This window comes from Phyllobates terribilis, unplaced genomic scaffold (genome assembly GCF_046119375.1).
Source record: "Phyllobates terribilis strain yellow unplaced genomic scaffold, ASM4611937v1 Scaffold_30__1_contigs__length_15301838, whole genome shotgun sequence".
In the NCBI taxonomy this organism is placed as follows: Eukaryota; Metazoa; Chordata; class Amphibia; order Anura; family Dendrobatidae; genus Phyllobates; species Phyllobates terribilis.
This window is the reverse complement of record NW_027362790.1, coordinates 7,645,866-7,665,860: the sequence shown is the minus strand read 5'-3', so window position 1 is coordinate 7,665,860 and position 19,995 is coordinate 7,645,866.

Genomic DNA, 19,995 nt, shown 5'->3' with positions numbered 1-19,995 from the left:
ATGAGAATTTTCCCACGCTGTCAGTGACGTGCATGAGGTGAGCTCATGTCCAATGAACTCAGCTCACCTCATGCACGTCACTGACAGCGTGGGAGAATTCTCCTGCACTCAGCGCTTCAGCATGAGAATTTTCCCACGCTGTCAGTGACGTGCATGAGGTGAGTTGAGTTCATTGGACATGAACTCACCTCATGCACGTCACTGACAGCGTGGGAAAATTCTCCTGCACTCAGCGCTTCAGCAGTAGAATTCTCTGTCATGAAACAGCACCCACTTTTGGGTCAGACCTTGCAGCTCTCTGGCGCCCCCTTATCCTGCTGGTCACACACGGTATTGACCGAGGATAAGCACGGGTGCAGCTGCTCTATTTTCTGTCGACTATTGTGGCACGTGATGTGACAGAACGTATATATACCACCAGTTCCTTCCAGGAAAGTATATATACCCCCGACCAGCCACCCTCAAACCACAATATCACATAAATACTGGTATACTGCCACCACCGATCACTTAACAGGTGGATCGGGTACCCGTTAGGTAACGTGAATTAGCGGGTGAGGAACGTGTTTGCTCGACATAGGACAAGAAGAACGAAACTGGTAAATAATAATGATTTACTCTCAAAAGGGGGCAGTGTTTACAAAAGATATGCAAGATATTACAAAAGAGACAATTTACATATATGCATAAACAGTAAATCATTATTATTTACCAGTTTCGTTCTTCTTGCCCTATGTCGAGCAAACATGTTCCTCACCCGCTAATTCACGTTACCTAACGGGTACCCGATCCACCTGTTAAGCGATCGGTGGTGGCAGTATACCAGTATTTATGTGATATTGTGGTTTGAGGGTGGCTCGTCGGAGGTATATATACGTTCCTGGAAGGAACTGGTGGTATATATACGTCCTGTCACATCATGTGCCGCAATAGTCGACATAAATTAGAGCAGCTGCACCCGTGCTTATCCTCGGTCAATACCGTGTGTGACCAGCAGGATAAGGGGGCGCCAGAGAGTTGCAAGGTCTGACCCAAAAGTGGGTGTTGTTTCGTGACAAATTGGTGGCAAGCGGTGGGATCATAGGACATTAGTGATCTGGTTTGACCAATCATTCCTCTCACTAAAAACTTGCACAAAAGTTTTGGAAGATCGAACTCAGTGTTTATTAGATCTGAGACATTACTGTATGTGTAGCAGTTGCCCCTACCCTTCTCTTGTTTTTCTATCCTATCTTTTATTTGGCAATAATGGCTACACGTGGAGAGCCCTGGTATCACCAGCAGACGAAGGACACTATCACTGCTCTCAGTGAGCTGAGGCAGATTGACCCCACGGGCAAAACCAAGGCCCAAATGATTGCTGAACTGTTACAAGGTGCTGAGCCAAGGCCCGGATGGCGCTGCTACAGGGGTCCCACCTGTGATTGCCAGCCATACCCGCAACCAGGGTAGTGTGGACCCCCACCTGCAGATGGCCTTGGAGGAGCTCGCCGCAGACGATCGTGATGGACGACTGCAGCTGATCCTGAGATTCCAGGAGCGAGCAGAGCAACAGGCCCAAGCTGACCGAGAGGCTGCTGAGCGACAAGCTGACCGACAACACCAGCTGGAGCTAGCCCGGATTCAGAAGGAGTCGCCCTCTACGCAGACCCGTGAGTCCAACAGTGCCAGCTGGTTTAAACCTCGTCCTGAGCACTTCCCTGTGATGGAAAAGGATGGGGACTTGGACACATTTCTACGAGGCTTTGAAAAGGCCTGCAGGCATTATCAGTTGCCAACAGACGAGTGGGCAAAATATTTAACCCCAGGACTCCGAGGAAAAGCTTTGGAGGTGTTTGCTTCCCTCCCTCGAGAGCAAGATGGAGACCATGAGGCCGTCAAGCAGGCCCTGATAAAATAGTATCAGCTGACTCCGGAGGTTTACCGGAAAAAGTTCAGAGCCCTCCAACGTGGACCACATGACACCTACAGCGACGTGGTAGACGGGCTCCGAACTAACTTTGAGCAGTGGATCCAAGGACTGTCAGCGACCTCCTTTGAGTAGCTAAAGGAACTGATGGTGAAAGACCAGTTCCTACATCTGTGTCCGACTGAGGTACGGCAGTTCGTAATGGATCGGGAGCCACCTGATGCCAATAAAGCAGCGCAGATCGCAGACACCTACGAGGCTAACCGGAGACCGGAGGTGCGGAAGCCGGTCGTCACCAGCTGGGAAGGGGGTAAGCCATCAACCACCATCCCTGCCCCTGCCAGCCGACCTTCCGGAAGCCTTTTCCCCGTTACCAAGGCCCTGCCTGCATCTGATGCCCGCAGGTGTTATTTCTGCAACCAGACTGGTCATCTCAGCACCACTTGCCCAGAGAAGCAGAGGAAGAACCCCCCATCCAAGGCCCCAGGGCCTAAGGCATCAGTTCTTTTGGTGGGTGGGCCAGTTGGGAGGGCCTGTGAAAACTTGCAGTCTGTCAGGGTGGGGAACACTCTCACTATAGGCCTCAAGGACACTGGGGCCGAACGAACCCTCATTCGACCCGAACTGGTGTCCGCTGAAGAGCTTGTTCCGGGAAAGACCCTGACTGTCATCGGGATTGGGGGTGTCCGATGCCCCTTGCCCGGGTTTTTATTGATTGGTGTGCGGGGAGTGGGGTGAAGGAAGTGGGAGTATCTGACAACCTACCTGAAAATGTTTTGTTGGGAACTGATTTGGGGAGGATGTTTGCTTATTATGTCCCTGACACCCCTCCCCGATCTGATACGGTTGGTAAGGTTAATGCTGATAATGGGAATGTCAATGCTTTACATGATGATGATGATGATGATGATGTTGTATTGGAAGGTGCAGGAGAACTCAGCCATGTCACTCTGCGGGGTGATGTTGCTGAGGATCCCCTAGCAGGAGCAAAGGTCAGTGCCAAGGATAATGGGGAGAAGCACAGGGACCATGAAGCAGGTGGTGCTGTGCCAGCGACCAGTGTCACAACAGATGGTGACCTGGCTGATAGTCGCTGCCCCATACGTAGCACTGTGCCTGAGGTAATGGAGGATGATGGAGAAGTAGTTCTCATGGCCTCGCAGGCTAATGAGATGGTGTTATTCCCCGGGGAGACGGTCTATATTGTCGCTGTTACCCGCAGTCAGAGTGCCCAGAACGCAAGTAACGCCCTGCCTTCTAGACCCTCCTCGGACAGAGGAATAACAGGATCAGGTATGGACCCAGAGTCGGTCCCAGTGAGGACGTGGCCTTAACCTCACTTCTGGCTTCCTCCAGCCATGAGTTTCAGGCAGCTCTGCACTCAGATGCTAGCCTGGAGACGTTAAGGAGCCTCGCTGAGAAACCCACCTCCGAGTCAGATAAGGAGAGGGTATTCTGGGACCAAGGGAGGTTGTACCGGGAGACAGTTCCCTGTACACCCCAACAGGAGTGGCTGAGGGAAAGACAGCTGGTCGTCCCCTACCAATTCAGGGATGAGTTGTTGCGGATCGCCCATGGAATTCCACTCGCTGGACACTTGGGGGTCAGCAAAACCAAGGCCCGGCTGTCTCATCACTTTTATTGGCCCAAAATGAGGACAGGTGTGGTGAACTACTGTCACTCCTGTACCACGTGTCAAAGAGTGGGAAAGTCAGGGCCAGCTCCCAAAGCCCCCCTGATCTCTTTGCCAGTGATAGAGGAGCCTTTCCAGAGGATTGCTGTGGACATTGTGGGACCACTGGCCATACCCAGCAGCTCTGGAAAACGTTTCATCCTTACCGTGGTAGACTATGCTACCCGGTATCCGGAAGCAGTAGCCGTGTCCTCAATTAGGGTGGATAAGATGCTGGACGCCCTCTTGGCCATCTTTTCGCGAGTAGGATTTCCCAGGGAGATGCTTACCGACCAGGGGACCCAGTTCATGTCACGCTTAATGGAGGCCCTATGTAAGAAAATGCAGGTGCAGCATTTGGTATCGAGCACGTATCACCCACAGACCAATGGTTTGTGTGAGCGATTCAACGGTACACTCAAACAGATGTTAAAAATGCTGGTTGAAACCCAGGGTTGCGACTGGGAGCATTACCTCCCACACTTGCTATTTGATTACAAAGAGGTTCCACAGGCCTCGATGGGGTTCTCCCCCTTTGAGCTCCTGTATGGCAGGCATGTCCGAGGACCCCTTGGGTTGATAAGGGAATTCTGGGAAGAAGAGCCGAGCTCCCCAGGAGTGTCCATCATGGAGTATGTCATGCGCTTCCGTGACAAGATGCAGACCTTGACGCAGTTGGTGCATGACAACATGGCGCAAGCCCAGGCTGACCAGAAGCATTGGTACGACCAGAACGCCCGAGAACGGACCTACCAGGTGGGTCAGAAGGTGTGGGTGCTAGCCCCCGTACCAAAAGACAAGCTTCAGGCGGCCTGGGAAGGCCCGTATGTCATTCACCAACAGCTCAACCCGGTCACCTACGTGATCACACTTGACCACGAGCGGGGTAGGCGGAAGGCATTTCACGTTAATATGATGAAGGCTCATCAAGAACGTGGAACCTGCGTCCTACCGGTCTGCAACCTGCCCAAGGATGGGAGGATGACCCTCTCTTGGACATGCTCGCACAAGCGAAGGCCAGCGGGTTCCTAGAGGATGTAGAGATAAGCGCCTTGCTATCCGCAGACCAGAGGTCTCAGCTGCGAGCAGAGCTGAAACCCTTCCAAGCAGTGTTCACCAACATGCCTGGCAGGACTGAGGCGGCGGTCCATGAAGTGGACACCGGGAATCAAGCCCCACTCCGGCGGACAGCCTATCGAATCTCCGACGAGGTGCAGCATGTCATGCTCCAGGAGGTCGAGGAGATGCTGAAGTTGGGGGTGATTAAGCGGTCCAAAAGCGCGTGGGCCTCACCTGTAGTCCTGGTGCCGAAGAAGGACCGGACCACCCGGTTATGTGTGGACTACAGGGGGCTCAACGCTATCACAGCCTCTGATGCACAACCAATGCCACGCATTGAGGAGCTGCTGGAGCGGTTAGCCAGTGCGAGCTATCTCTCCATTATGGATTTGAGTCGGGAATATTGGCAGATTCCCTTGAGCCCCGGGGCCCAGGAGAAGTCCGCCTTTATCACCCCCTTCGGATTGTATGAATCCACGGTCATGCTTTTCGGCATGAAAAATGCCCCTGCCACTTTCCAGCGAATGGTCAACCACCTGCTCCAGGGACTGGAGAGGTACGCAGTGGCGTACCTGGATGACATTGCCATCTTCGGTCCCACCTGGGAGGATCACCTCGAGCATCTTCAGCAGGCATTCACCAGGCGGGCTTGACCATCAAGCCGGGAAAGTGCCAGATGGGCATGAACGAGGTCCACTACCTGGGGCACCAGGTAGGTGGGGGTACTCTGAAGCCAGAGCCTGGGAAAGTGGACGCTATCGTGTCCTGGCCCACCCCAGGACCAAGAAGCAGGTGCAGTCCTTCTTGGGCACCGCAGGGTACTATAGACGCTTTGTACAAGACTATAGTAGCCTTGCGAAGCCCTTGACAGACCTCACCAGGAGGAGCCTACCCCATTCAGTCAAATGGACAGGAGAATGCGAGGTGGCCTTTCGGGCTTTGAAGACTGCCTTGAGCAGATCTCCTGTGCTAAAGGCGGTCGACGGTACACGGCCCCTCTTCGTACAGACCGACGCCAGTGAGTTTGGCCTTGGTGCTGTACTCAGCCAGGTCGACTCGGGAACCAAGAACACCCCGTGTTGTACCTAAGCCGGAAACTGCTACCGAGGGAAGTGGCCTATTCCACCATAGAGAAGGAGTGCCTGGCCATTGTATGGGCCCTCAACCGCTTACAGCCTTACTTGTACGGGCGCCCCTTCACTGTCGTGACTGACCACAACCCCCTGAGTTGGCTGCACACCATGTCCGGTGACAACGGAAGGTTGTTACGCTAGAGCCTCACGCTCCAGCAGTACGACTTTACCGCTCAACACCGCAAAGGCAGCGAGCATGGCAATGCCCGTGCGTTGTCCCGGCGAGGGGAGCCTCCAGAGATACGCTTGGAAGAGTACCAGAAGGTCTTACCTCCATATCGCAGTCTAAAAGGGGGAGGTGTCAGGCAAAATGTATTTTTGGTCCTAGTTTTAAAAATGAGAGCTGTCTCAAATTTCCACCCCCCTGTCCATTTGTAAGACATAGAACTGCAGTGCTTGCCCCCACCCTAAAATTTTTTATTACCGTCGTAAACCCTCAGCGTAGAGCAGCGTCTAGTTTAAACTGGTCTCTCACTCCAATTCTATTGTTTAGCTGGACAAACGTTTAATGTCAATTTTAATAATGCACAGGACTGTCACTAACTCAGGGACCACATTTTTGGAATGCTCACCTTTTTCCCATTATAATATTATATCTTGCATAACTGAGAAACGACCGGGAACTGGGAAAATGGTTTCTTAGCGTCGGAGCATCATAGAGATGTCATGTTTAATATCTATCTGCATTAAAATTAGTGACGGCCAACATGATGTTTCCATCTTGGATGTGGGACCCCCCCCACATCAAGATGTGGAATATGAAGGATGATTAGGTCTTGTGCAGTAGGGTGGGCTCACAAAGCTGAGCCCCCCTTGTGAGGTAAATAATGGGTGTTTCCTTATCGTTTGGCCCCTTTAGTAAAAACCAGAGCGGCCATTTTCCAAGTCATTCCAACCAGGGACGTCAGACGCATGCCCTACACGCTGCGTGAAGGAATCACATCTACTTTCTGGGGAGCCGTCCCCCCCACAGAATCTGAGACCATCACCTTGTTAAGCAGGTTTTGCTATTACTTATCCCTTTTATTTTAATAACTGTTTATGCATATATGTACATTGTCTCTTTTATAATATCTTGTATATATTTTGTAAACACTGCACCCTTTTGAGAGTAAATCATTATTATTTACCAGTTTCGTTCTTCTTGTCCTATGTCGAGCAAACACGTTCCTCACCCGCTAATTCTCGTTACCTAACGGGTACCCGATCCACCTGTTAAGCGATCGGTGTTGGTAGTATACCAGTATTTATGTGATATTGTGGTTTGAGGGTGGCTGGTCGGAGGTATATCTACATTCCTGGAAGGAACTGTTGGTATATATACGTCCTGTCATATCACGCGCCGCAATAGTCGACAGAAAATAGAGCAGCTGCACCCGTGCTTATATTCGGTCAATACCATGTGTGACCAGCAGGTTAAGGGGGCGCCAGAGAGCTGCAAGGTCTGACCCAAAAGTGGGTGTTGTTTCATGACAAATGTTATTCCTCTGTCTGAGGAGGGTCCAGAAGGCAGGGCGTTACTTGCGTTCTGGGCACTCTGACTGCGGGTAACAACAGCAATATAGACCGTCTCCCCGGGGAATAACACCGTCTCATTAGCCTGCGAGGTCATGAGAACTACTTCTCCATCATCCTCCATTACCTCAGGCACAGTGCTACATATGGGGCAGCGACTATCAGCCAGGTCACCATCTGTTGTGACACTGGTTGCTGGCACAGCACCACCTGCTTCATGGTCCCTGTGCTTCTCCCCAATTACCCTTGGCACTGACCTTTGCTCCTGCTAGGGGATCCTCAGCAACATCACCCCGCAGAGTGACATGGCTGAGTTCTCCTGCACCTTCCAATACAACATCATCATCATCATCATCATGTAAAGCATTGACATTCCCATTATCAGCATTAACCTTACCAACCGTATCAGATCGGGGAGGGGTGTCAGGGACATAATAAGCAAACATCCTGACCAAATCAGTTCCCAGCAAAACATTTTCAGGTAGGTTGTCAGATACTCCCACTTCCTTCACCCCACTCCCCGCACACCAATCAATAAAAACACGGGCCATGGGCAAGGGGCATCGGACGCCCCCAATCCCGGTGACAGTCAGGGTCTTTCCTGGAATAAGTTCTTCAGTGGACACCAGTTCGGGTTGGATGAGGGTTCGTTCGGCCCCAGTGTCCTTGAGGCCTATAGTGAGTAGTGTTGAGCCACCCCCGTAGTGTTCGAGTTCGGTTCGGTTCGTCGAACACCCGTGTGTTCGCCGAACAGTTCGTCGAACTGTTCGTCGAACACCTTCGAACACCGTTAAAACCAATGGCAGGCAAACAAAAACACATAGAAACACATAGAAAACACCTTCAAAGGTGTCCAAAAGCTGACAAACTGCTCAGAAGACACAACTAACACATGGAAAAGTGACAAGTACATATAGTCATGCGAAAAGAAAAGAGGTGGAGGAGTAAAAGGAGGGGGAGACACAGATATAGGCATGTCATGCCCTTCTAAAATCCAAAAAGTGAGAAGCCGAGACGGCCAGTCCGCTCCTGCCCGTGCCACCTCCGTGTCGCCGGGTTTGTGCCAGAGCCGCGGTGAACCCTGACGGCCAGCCCCCCTCTCCCAATACTGGTGCCTGTCCGCTGGTGGGTCGAGAGAGCCCCCCTGTGGTGGAGGCAGCTCTAAGCTTTTTAATTTAAATTGTCCCTCTAATTTGAATGAATACACTTTAAATCCATTTACAAGGATCTATTGGAGGGCAAGTCTCATGCCAGCAGCCGCGTAATTCCAGCTCCAGTAGCGTCCACTAAAGCTGCTGCAGTTAAAAAGCTTTTATAAGGATCGAGCTCGGCTGTCCACCGCAAGGCATCCTAGTGCCAGTCCCAGCCCCTATGCCTTGGGGTGCCTCCTGATGCTCTTCACTAAGTATCCCGTGGTCCCGAAGCATTTCCTTTGAAAAAATTAAGTGTCCAAACTACAGGTGGTGTAGCTTGCTTAACAGCCGGGATAATCCGCTGACTAGCAGACACTGCTACTAGGCACAAAGTATTTCCTGGGCTAGATGCAGTTAAAAATTTGTAAGTAGATACTCTCGTTGGACGCTGAGAAAGCATTCCATAGAGTCTCCTGGCACGCCATATATGATTCTCTTAAAAAGCTTGGGGTAGGGGTCTAGGGGACCCTTTTATAGCCAAAATCACGGCCCTGTATCACAATACGTCACCTAGGCTGAAGATAAATGGAACTGTAGCACCGAGGGCTCGGTTGCTACAGACGTATTGCACCTCACCCAGAGGTGTGATATCTCACTCTCAGATAAGGATGGAGTGTGGATCAGGACCCGACACCTGCATGCATTACACCACATTGCCGTGGGGCAGGGCGACCAATATCCCCCTGAGATGGGCACGACAGTCCCTGTCCCTGGCTGGAGTGGGGGGAGGGAACACTGAGGAAGGGGAACCCTGCAGTGCAGGAGCAGGGAGGAAGCAGTTCCTGGGTGCATTGAGAAGGGAGTATAAAAGGTGGGCACCATCTTAGTTCAGTGCAGAGAAGTCTGAGCAGAAGTGGCAGGGAGCAGGGGCTCTGCATGAGCTCTGCTCCGGAGGCGGGCCTAGTAACAGAGGCCCAGGCCTGCAAGAGGGAGAAGGAAGGAAGAGGAGCGGAGAAGGCTCCAGGAACGAGGAATGAAGGGATCCCAGGGGTGCGGACGGGCGAGTCGCCACCGCACGCCCGAATCCACCTGCGTGGAGGGGTCAGGCCAAAGGGGGAGACCGGTCCCCGAACTAGTGGAGGCAGGAAACGACCCTCAGCTAGAAACCGGAGGCTCTGACATTTTATGTGGCGCAGCCCCTTGCTCCACCCGCTAGGAAGGCACCACATAGGGTCAGGGAAACTGGCGCCAAGTTTACCAAGAGGAGGCCCGAGGCAGCCGGACAGAAGTGTTGGTAAGAAAGGCCAGACAAAGGACACACAAAGGGGGTCCTGTGAAGCGCTCCAAAGTTATCTGGGAGTTGTCTGAGCCCCTCACCTGGTGAGCACAGTACGACGTGGGCAGCCGTTACCTGCAGACGTGGTCTGGATAATAAGAACTGTGAGTAAAGGCCCTGAACTGCATCACTGACTCCGTGTCGTTACTGCTGCTGCCCTGCACCATCACCCCCATCCTCCGCATACACTGCCCTGAGGCTATACTCCTCCCGTGGGGAGTTATGCTACGCTCTGCTGCACCCACAACACCAGCCTTAGCGGTCTGCCCTGTAGCGGCGGTTCACTCTGACCGCAATCCACGGGTGGCGTAGTCGGACATTTAAACATCAAAACCACATAAATAGTTCCGCCACTGGTTTGACCGCCCTGAGCCACGGAACCGGATCGCCGCCACGAAGACTACAACCACCAGCATCCACCAAAAAGGGTCCGGCTCCGGGTGTCCCAAGGCCCAGGGGGTGCGTCAGAACATTTTCATCACCTTTCACAATCACCAATGGGACAAGGCAGGGATGTCCTCTGTCCCCTCTCTTATACATCCTAGTGACGGAGCACCTGCTCTCATCAATTCGCCATAACCCCAATATTAGGTGGATTGAGGTGGGAGGCACCGAGTACAAGTGCTCTCTATTTGCTGATGATGTCCTAGTATATATCACTCAATCACATATATCCATCCCTGCTGTTATGGCTGAAATAGATCACTTTGTTACATGGTAAAATTTTAAAATCAATGCAGCGAAGTCTGAGGCCCTCGATGTCTCCCTCCCTAAATCCATATAGGATTCCATCCAGTCCAACTTTCCCTTTGCCTGGCCCTCACAGGGTATCAAATACTTAGGAATTCCTATTCATAGAGACCTCTCCCATCTATGTTATCTTAATTTTGGGCCCTTTATTGAACAATTCCATACAGACCACGGTTGGCAAGTTAGAACTGTAAGATTCACTACGTGAACCACTGGTGTTTTGTGGAAAAGCACATGTACACCGCGTTCCAAATTATTATGCAAAAAGTGTTTAGGAGTGATAAGGGAAGAATTTGTTTGTTTGTCAGTTAAACTCATTGATGGTGATGTGTGTCAGGGCTCTTTATATCACTGTAAGCAATTGCAGACACCTGTGCTAATTAGTTTGGCAGGTGTGTCCAATGAAAGGCAAGACTACTTAAGAAGGCTCTCTCACATTATTAAGCAGCCTACATTTTCTGCCAAAATGGGAAAGAAAAAGGATGTGTCGGCTGCTGAGAAGCAACAAATTGTGGAGTGTTTAGGTCAAGGCATGACTACAATCAACATTGTGCGATGATCAGGATGAAGTGTCTTGGCAATCAAGAAGTATGTAGCTGATTCACAGTACACACGTGTGCGTGCTGATAAGGGCAAATTGAGGACTCTTTCCTACAGGCAATTACGTCAGGTTGAAAGAGCAGCGGCAAAAAAGCCTTGTCATAGCAGCAGACAAGTTTTTGAAGCTGCTTGTGCCTCCAACGTCCCCCGAACAACAAGATGCAGGGTCCTTCAGAGGTTTGCAGCTGTGCATACGCCATCCTGTCGACCTCCTCTATCCACTTCACACAAGCAGAAACGGCTCCAGTGGGCCAAACATTACATGAAGACTGATTTCAAAACTGTTTTGTTCACGGATGAGTGCCGTGCAGCGCTCGATGGTCCAGATGAATGGAGTGGAGGATGGCTGGTTGATGGACACCCCACGCAAACACGGCTACAGCGCCAACAAGGAGGAGGTGGAGTAATGTTTTGGGCTGGAATCATGGGGAGAGAGATTGTCGGCCCCTTTAGAATCCCTGAAGGCGCTAAAGATGAACTCCATAATGTATGTGGATTTTCTCAAACAGCACTTCCTGCCATGGTTCAAGAAGAAGAACCGTGTATTTCACAGCAAGATCATTTTTCTGCATGATAATGCACCATCTCATGCTGCACATAAAACATCTGCATCTCTGGCTGATATGGGCATAAAAGGGGACAAACTTATGGTGTGACCCCCATGCTCCCCTGACCTCTACCCCATTCAGAACCTTTGGAGCATCATTAAAAGGAGTGTCTATGATGGCGGGAGGCAGTTCACATCTAAGCAACAGCTCTGGGAGGGTATTCTGTCCTCATGCAAAACAATTGAAGCAGAAACCATCCAAAACCTGACAAATTCAATGGACGAGAGAGTTCAGAAGCTCCTTTCGAACAAGGGGTCCTATGTGAAAATGTAACATCACCTAGAATAAAGTTTTGAGTTGAAAACTGTTTGATTTCAGTTTCTAACAACCTGCTAATGCTTATAATTTCAAAAATGACCATTTTTTTGGTCTTTATTAAAATGAAAAGGTTGATCGAAAAGTTTGGGGGATCTAAGAGTGTGGCAACCCAGTAGTCATGATTACTTCGAATTCTGACAATATGAGGGTCATGCTGCAGGTAGTGCAGCAAGAAAGCACTTATGTGTCTTGCGCATCTCGGAGCCCCAAAATTATTTTCCGGGCTAGATGCAGCTAAAAATTATTTTTAATTTTAAATCTGGTGAAGCTTATTATAGATGGCCTAATAGGATCAGTGCTGCACACTGCTACAAAGCCCAAATTATTTTCCAGTCAAGATACAGATAAACATGATTAGTAATTTGAAAGCTTAAAACGGTTGGTAGGGTGATTTTAACCAATCATCAAGCTTTTACTCTCCCCAGGATGACACAGGGGTAGAAAAGTCGTTTCGGATCCATGATTTGTTCATCTTTATGAACGTGAGTCTGTCTACATTATCAGTGGAGAGCCGCGTGCGCTTATCTGTCAGCACACCACCAGCAGCGCTGAACACACGTTCAGACAGAACGCTGGCTGCGGGGCATGACAAGATCTCCAAGGCGTAAGTGGCTAGCTCCGGCCATTTATCCAGATTGGAAGCCCAAAAAGAGCAAGGGTCCAGTGACACAGTCGTGGCTTCAATGTTTACTTGGAGATACTCCTGTACCATCGTCTCTAGGCGTTGACTATGTGTCAGACTTCTTGTCTCCTGTGGCCTTGCAAAGGATGGGCTAAAAAAGTGGTGAAATGATTCCGCAAAATTGATGTTACCAGCAGATACTGTGGTTCTGTTACGGTTTGAGTGCTGAACACTTGGCGGTCCCACGGTTGGCAAGTTGGAACTGTGAGATTCACTACGTGCACCACTGGTATTTTGTGGAAAAGCACATGTAAGATTCTGCAACAGTCTCTGCTGATACTCCTGCATGCGTGCATCCCTTTCTATGGCAGGAATAATTTCTGCAAATTTACTTTTGTACCGGGGATCTAACAGTGTGGCAACCCAGTAGTCAGGATTATTTCTAATTCTCACAATTCGAGGGTCATGTTGCAGGTAGTGCAGCAAGAAGGCACTCATGTGTGTTGCGCATCCAGGAGCACCAAGTCCCTGTTGTGTTGGTGGCGAGGTAACAATCATGCTTCCTTCCTCTGTCCTCTCCCCCCAACCTCGCACAACAGAAATGTGATCAAGGTCTCCCTCATCTGATGAGTCTTCCATCAGTTCGTCCTCCACTTCTTCCTGGGCTCCTGCACCTTCCTCACTAGTTTGGCTGCTACCATGCGCCCTGGTTAAACCATCTCCCCCACCCTCACATGCCTGCCGCCTTGGTGCTGCCGACCGTCTGGACCTTGCAGATGTTAGCCCTTCCGCATACAACTCCTCCTCCTCTACTTCCTCCACCTCCTCTTGTGCCACCACCTGACTCCGAATTCTGTTTAACATGTGCTCCAGCATGTAAATCACCGGAATAGTCATGCTGATAATGGCATCGTCAGCACTAAACATCTTCGTCGCCATTTCAAAACTGTGCAGAAGGGTGCATAGGTCCCTGATCTGAGACCACTCCTCCAGCGTGATTTGCCCCACCTCTGAATCTCATTGGCCCAGGCTATACGTCAGAACGTATTGCACCAGGGCTTGTCGGTGCTGCCACAGTCGCTGCAACATGTGCAGAGTTGAATTCCACCGGGTAGGCACATCGCATTTTAGCCGGTGAAGTGGCAGGCCCAACGACTTCTGTAGAGATGTAAGTCGCTGAGCTGCGGGATGCGAACGGCGGAAGTGAGCACACAGCGACCGTGCCCTCTGCAGAAGGCCATCTAGTCTGGGATAGTGGGCTAAAAATTGCTGGACAACCAGGTTCAACACGTGAGCCATACAAGGCACGTGTGTGACATTGCCCCGGCGAAGGGCCGCACCCAGGTTTGCAGCATTGTCGCACACGGCCTTCCCTGGTTTCAGGTCCAGTGGAGACAACCATTCATGAAATTGGTTCTCCAGAGCTGACCACAACTCCTCAGCTGTGTGACTCACATTTCCCAGACATTTCAATGTAAAAACCGCCTGATGACGTTGAGCCCTACTGCCAGCATAGTAAGGAGGTGTGCAGGATCCCTTCTGCGCAGTTAGAAAGCTTGTGGCATGACCAGACAGGCTTTGGGTGCAGGTGGAAGACCGAGAGGAGGTTGAGGAGGCAGAAGCAGTGGAGGAAAAATGACATAAAGAGGATTGACGCACAACTCGTGGGGACGGCAAGACTTGGACAGCAGCCCCTTGTCCTGCTGTCACCATAGTTACCCAGTGCCCAGTCAGCGACATGTAACGCCCCTGTCCATGCCTACTCGTCCAAGTGTCTGTGGTGAAATGCACCCTGTCACACACAGAGTTTCTCAAAGAAGCGGTGATGTTGTGTGCGACATGCTGGTGGAGCGCAGGCACACCTTTCTTTGAGAAGTAGTGCCGACTGGGCATCTGGTACTGGGGCACTGCGACGGACATAAGGTCTCGAAAATCCTCTGTGTCCACCAGGCGGAAAGGCAGCATTTCTGTAGCCAAGAGCTTGCAGATGGTGAAATTCAACCTCTTAGCTTTCTCATGGCTAGGAGGAAATGGTCTTTTACTTGTCCACATCTGAGGGACCAAGGGCTGGCTATTGTGCTTAGACGGGGTTGATAAGGGTGTCCCCGGCAAACTGCCGGTCTGTGAGGAAGATGCAGGCGGACATGTTAGGTTGCCTTGATCCAAAGGTGGTGCTATCGATGTCGGACAGCGCTCAAGACCAGCTGGTGTTACCACCTCCAAAGAAAATGATGACCTGCCAATCACGCTGGCTGTTGCGGGTAAAGAGGTGGCAGGTCTGCGCCCCAAAACAGGTGTGACTGCTGTCCCCCCAGTCACAGAGGATGAAGAGGCCGCGGATGCACAAGATATGGCAGACGGTGGTTCGCCCGGCCGGCTAGACCGCATTGTAGCACACTGAGCTTCCCACTGCAACTTATGCTTCATGTCCATGTGCCGGTTCATGCATGAACTACTCAAACTATGTATTTTTTGGCCTCTACTTAGCTTTTGCTGACAAATGTTACAGATAACACGAGTTGGGTCATCTTTATCGATCTGAAAAAATGCCCAGGCTATGCAAGGCTTAGCACCCATGCGACCTGAAGAGCCACCACGACTTGTGGTGAGAGGCAGAGTTGTGTTTGAGGATGCAGTTGTTGACGTGCTTCCAGTACTACATCTCTGTCCAGGAAGGCGCAACCTGACCTCGTCGTCACTAGCATCTTCCTCCACCTCCTCTGCTGACCTCATCTCTTGGCTGACTGTGGGTTGACAGTAAGTGGGATCTCCGACCTCATCATCATCACCCTGTGCGTTATCACACCCGTCGTCCTCAGAGCCAACCTGTTCCTGCCCTGACAAAAAACTAAAGTTGTCGCTCCAATCAGGTATTTGAGTCTTATCATCATCTTCCTCATTGTCTCCACCAACAGGAGTTACAGTTTGGGAACGAGGGTCTACATTATGGTCAGAACCTTCTGCGTCTGGTCCTGGATCCGACTCATAAAGATTCTGGGCATCAGTGCAGATCATTTCCTCGTCTGGATTCACAGAAGCGCTGGAGTCGACCTCTGATTCCCAGGCTATAGTATGAGTAAACAGCTCTGCAGACTCAACCATCTGTTCTACCTCATACTCAGACGGGCAGCTGGAGATTTGGGAGCTGTGAGGAAGCAAGTGCGATTTGGGTGACACCTTTGAGGACTGGAGTATTTGTGATGTTGAAGTTGATGTGGAGGAGAGCCCACTTAAAGGAGCACTTGATATCCGTTGAAGCACCTGCTGTTTTTGTGCCTCATCTGGAATTTGTAGCGATTGGCGTGGCCGTAAGAAAGGGATCTTATCACATTGTCCGCTAAAAGAAGTAGACATTTTAGTTTGGCTGGAAGATGGTCTTTCTTCTGCACCTACCCCACGGACACAACCTTTTTTCCCCTTCCCAACACGCCTATTCCCCTTTCCACCAGCAGCAGGCCTTTTTCCACTCATTTTGGTGGTTAACTAATTCACAACTCTGGAGTTGTTTGCACTAAAAAACAATGGATGGTAACCGAGCAGAGCTGAGTGGCCAAACTGTGGTATTAGGCCAAAACTATTGGCTGGGTTAGATGCAGAAAAAAATTATTTTTAATTTGCAAACTGATGGAGGTCAGTATAGATGGACTAATAGACCAAGTCCCACACACTGCTAGAAGCCCAAATATTTTTTCAGAGCTAGATGCAGAAAAAAATTATTTTTAATTTGCAACCTGATGGAGGTCAGTATAGATGGACTAATAGACCAAGTCCCACACACTGCTAGAAGCCCAAATATTTTTTCAGAGCTAGATGCAGAAAAAAATTATTTTTAATTTGCAACCTGATGGAGGTCAGTATAGATGGACTAATAGACCAAGTCCCACACACTGCTAGAAGCCCAAATATTTTTTCAGAGCTAGATGCAGAAAAAAATTATTTTTAATTTGCAACCTGATGGAGGTCAGTATAGATGGACTAATAGACCAAGTCCCACACACCGCTAGAAGCCCAAATATTTTTTCAGAGCTAGATGCAGAAAATTTTTTTATTCAATTTGCAACCTGATGGAGGTCAGTATAGATGGACTAATAGACCAAGTCCCACACACTGCTAGAAGCCCAAATATTTTTTCAGAGCTAGATGCAGAAAAAAATTATTTTTAATTTGCAACCTGATGGAGGTCAGTATAGATGGACTAATAGACCAAGTCCCACACACCGCTAGAAGCCCAAATATTTTTTCAGAGCTAGATGCAGAAAAAAATTATATTCAATTTGCAACCTGCTGGACATCAGTATAGAAGGACTAATAGAACAAGTCCCACACACTGCTAGAAGCCCAAATATTTTTTCAGAGCTAGATGCAGAAAAAAATTATTTTTAATTTGCAACCTGATGGAGGTCAGTATAGATGGACTAATAGAACAAGTCCCACACGCTGCTAGAAGCCCAAATATTTTTTCAGAGATAAATGAAGAAAAAAATTATTTTAATTTGCAACCTGATGGAGGTCAGTATAGATGGACTAATAGACCAAGTCCCACACACTGCTAGAAGCCCAAATATTTTTTCAGAGCTAGATGCAGAAAAAAATTATTTTTAATTTGCAACCTGATGGAGGTCAGTATAGATGGACTAATAGACCAAGTCCCACACACTGCTAGAAGCCCAAATATTTTTTCAGAGCTAGATGCAGAAAAAAATTATTTTTAATTTGCAACCTGATGGAGGTCAGTATAGATGGACTAATAGACCAAGTCCCACACACTGCTAGAAGCCCAAATATTTTTTCAGAGATAGATGCAGAAAAAAAATAATTTTTAATTGGCAACCTGATGGAGGTCAGTATAGATGGACTAATAGAACAAGTCCCACACGCTGCTAGAAGCCCAAATATTTTTTCAGAGATAAATGAAGAAAAAAATTATTTTTAATTTGCAACCTGATGGAGGTCAGTATAGATGGACTAATAGACCAAGTCCCACACACTGCTAGAAGCCCAAATATTTTTTCAGAGCTAGATGCAGAAAAAAATTATTTTTAATTTGCAACCTGATGGAGGTCAGTATAGATGGACTAATAGACCAAGTCCCACACATTGCTAGAAGCCCAAATATTTTTTCAGAGCTAGATGCAGAAAAAAATTATTTTTAATTTGCAACCTGATGGAGGTCAGTATAGATGGACTAATAGACCAAGTCCCACACACTGCTAGAAGCCCAAATATTTTTTCAGAGCTAGATGCAGAAAAAAATTATTTTTAATTTGCAACCTGATGGAGGTCAGTATAGATGGACTAATAGACCAAGTCCCACACACCGCTAGAAGCCCAAATATTTTTTCAGAGCTAGATGCAGAAAATTTTTTTATTCAATTTGCAACCTGATGGAGGTCAGTATAGATGGACTAATAGACCAAGTCCCACACACTGCTAGAAGCCCAAATATTTTTTCAGAGCTAGATGCAGAAAAAAATTATTTTTAATTTGCAACCTGATGGAGGTCAGTATAGATGGACTAATAGACCAAGTCCCACACACCGCTAGAAGCCCAAATATTTTTTCAGAGCTAGATGCAGAAAAAAATTATATTCAATTTGCAACCTGCTGGACGTCAGTATAGAAGGACTAATAGAACAAGTCCCACACACTGCTAGAAGCCCAAATATTTTTTCAGAGCTAAATGAAGAAAAAAATTATTTTTAATTTGCAACCTGATGGAGGTCAGTATAGATGGACTAATAGACCAAGTCCCACACACTGCTAGAAGCCCAAATATTTTTTCAGAGCTAGATGCAGAAAAAAATTATTTTTAATTTGCAACCTGATGGAGGTCAGTATAGATGGACTAATAGACCAAGTCCCACACACCGCTAGAAGCCCAAATATTTTTTCAGAGCTAGATGCAGAAAATTTTTTTATTCAATTTGCAACCTGATGGAGGTCAGTATAGATGGACTAATAGACCAAGTCCCACACACTGCTAGAAGCCCAAATATTTTTTCAGAGCTAGATGCAGAAAAAAATTATTTTTAATTTGCAACCTGATGGAGGTCAGTATAGATGGACTAATAGACCAAGTCCCACACACTGCTAGAAGCCCAAATATTTTTTCAGAGCTAGATGCAGAAAAAAATTATTTTTAATTTGCAACCTGATGGAGGTCAGTATAGATGGACTAATAGAACAAGTCCCACACGCTGCTAGAAGCCCAAATATTTTTTCAGAGATAAATGAAGAAAAAAATTATTTTTAATTTGCAACCTGATGGAGGTCAGTATAGATGGACTAATAGACCAAGTCCCACACACTGCTAGAAGCCCAAATATTTTTTCAGAGCTAGATGCAGAAAAAAATTATTTTTAATTTGCAACCTAATGGAGGTCAGTATAGATGGACTAATAGACCAAGTCCCACACACCGCTAGAAGCCCAAATATTTTTTCAGAGCTAGATGCAGAAAAAAATTATATTCAGTTTGCAACCTGATGGAGGTCAGTATAGATGGACTAATAGAATGATGCTATGCCCAAAAGATTTTACTTCACTAGGTGCAGTAAAAAAATTGGTATTCTATACACAGGTGGTATATCTTGCAACACAGATAGGCTATTCCACTGACTAACACACTCTGCAATAGGCCAAAAAGGATTAGCTTTGCTAGATTCAGCCAAATGCTGTGAAAAAAACTTGCACAGCACTGGCACAGACCTGCCTGGCAAAAACTGATAGGAACTGATGTAACCTAGTCCTGAAAAGGACTCCAATTACAATTAGTCTTTACTCCCACAATCTATCTATTTAAGAGCACAGACCTGCCTGATAAAAGTCGTAGGAAATGCTGTAACCTAGTCCTTAAAAGGACTGCAATCATAACTATTCCCTACTCCCAAACTATCTGTATATTTGTGCGAAAATTGGCTTGAAATTAACAAGGTATAGCGCACACAGCAACAGCGGTGCCGTCTAACACGCAGCTGCAGCAGTGAGAAAATGGTGGCGACGGGGAAAATGGCTTGGTCTTATAGGGCAAGGACATGTGACATACACTGCCAATCACACATGCCCTTGCTTGTGTGAAAAAAAGCACTTCGCTCCGTGTGTGCGCTGCTGATAGGCTGACAGATTGCACCTCCCCACTGCAAATGCGGGAAAGAGAAAAAAAAATGGAGATCTTCATTGTTCCTGCAGAGATCCATCCCCTGCCCCTCCCCCCGCCCCGCTGTACACTCAAACTGCGTATTAACATTAATTTTCATCATTACTGAGAAAAAATCCAGTTATGATTTTGGTGCACGAACAGTTATCGAACATAACCTCGAACAGCCGAATTTTTCTCAAATT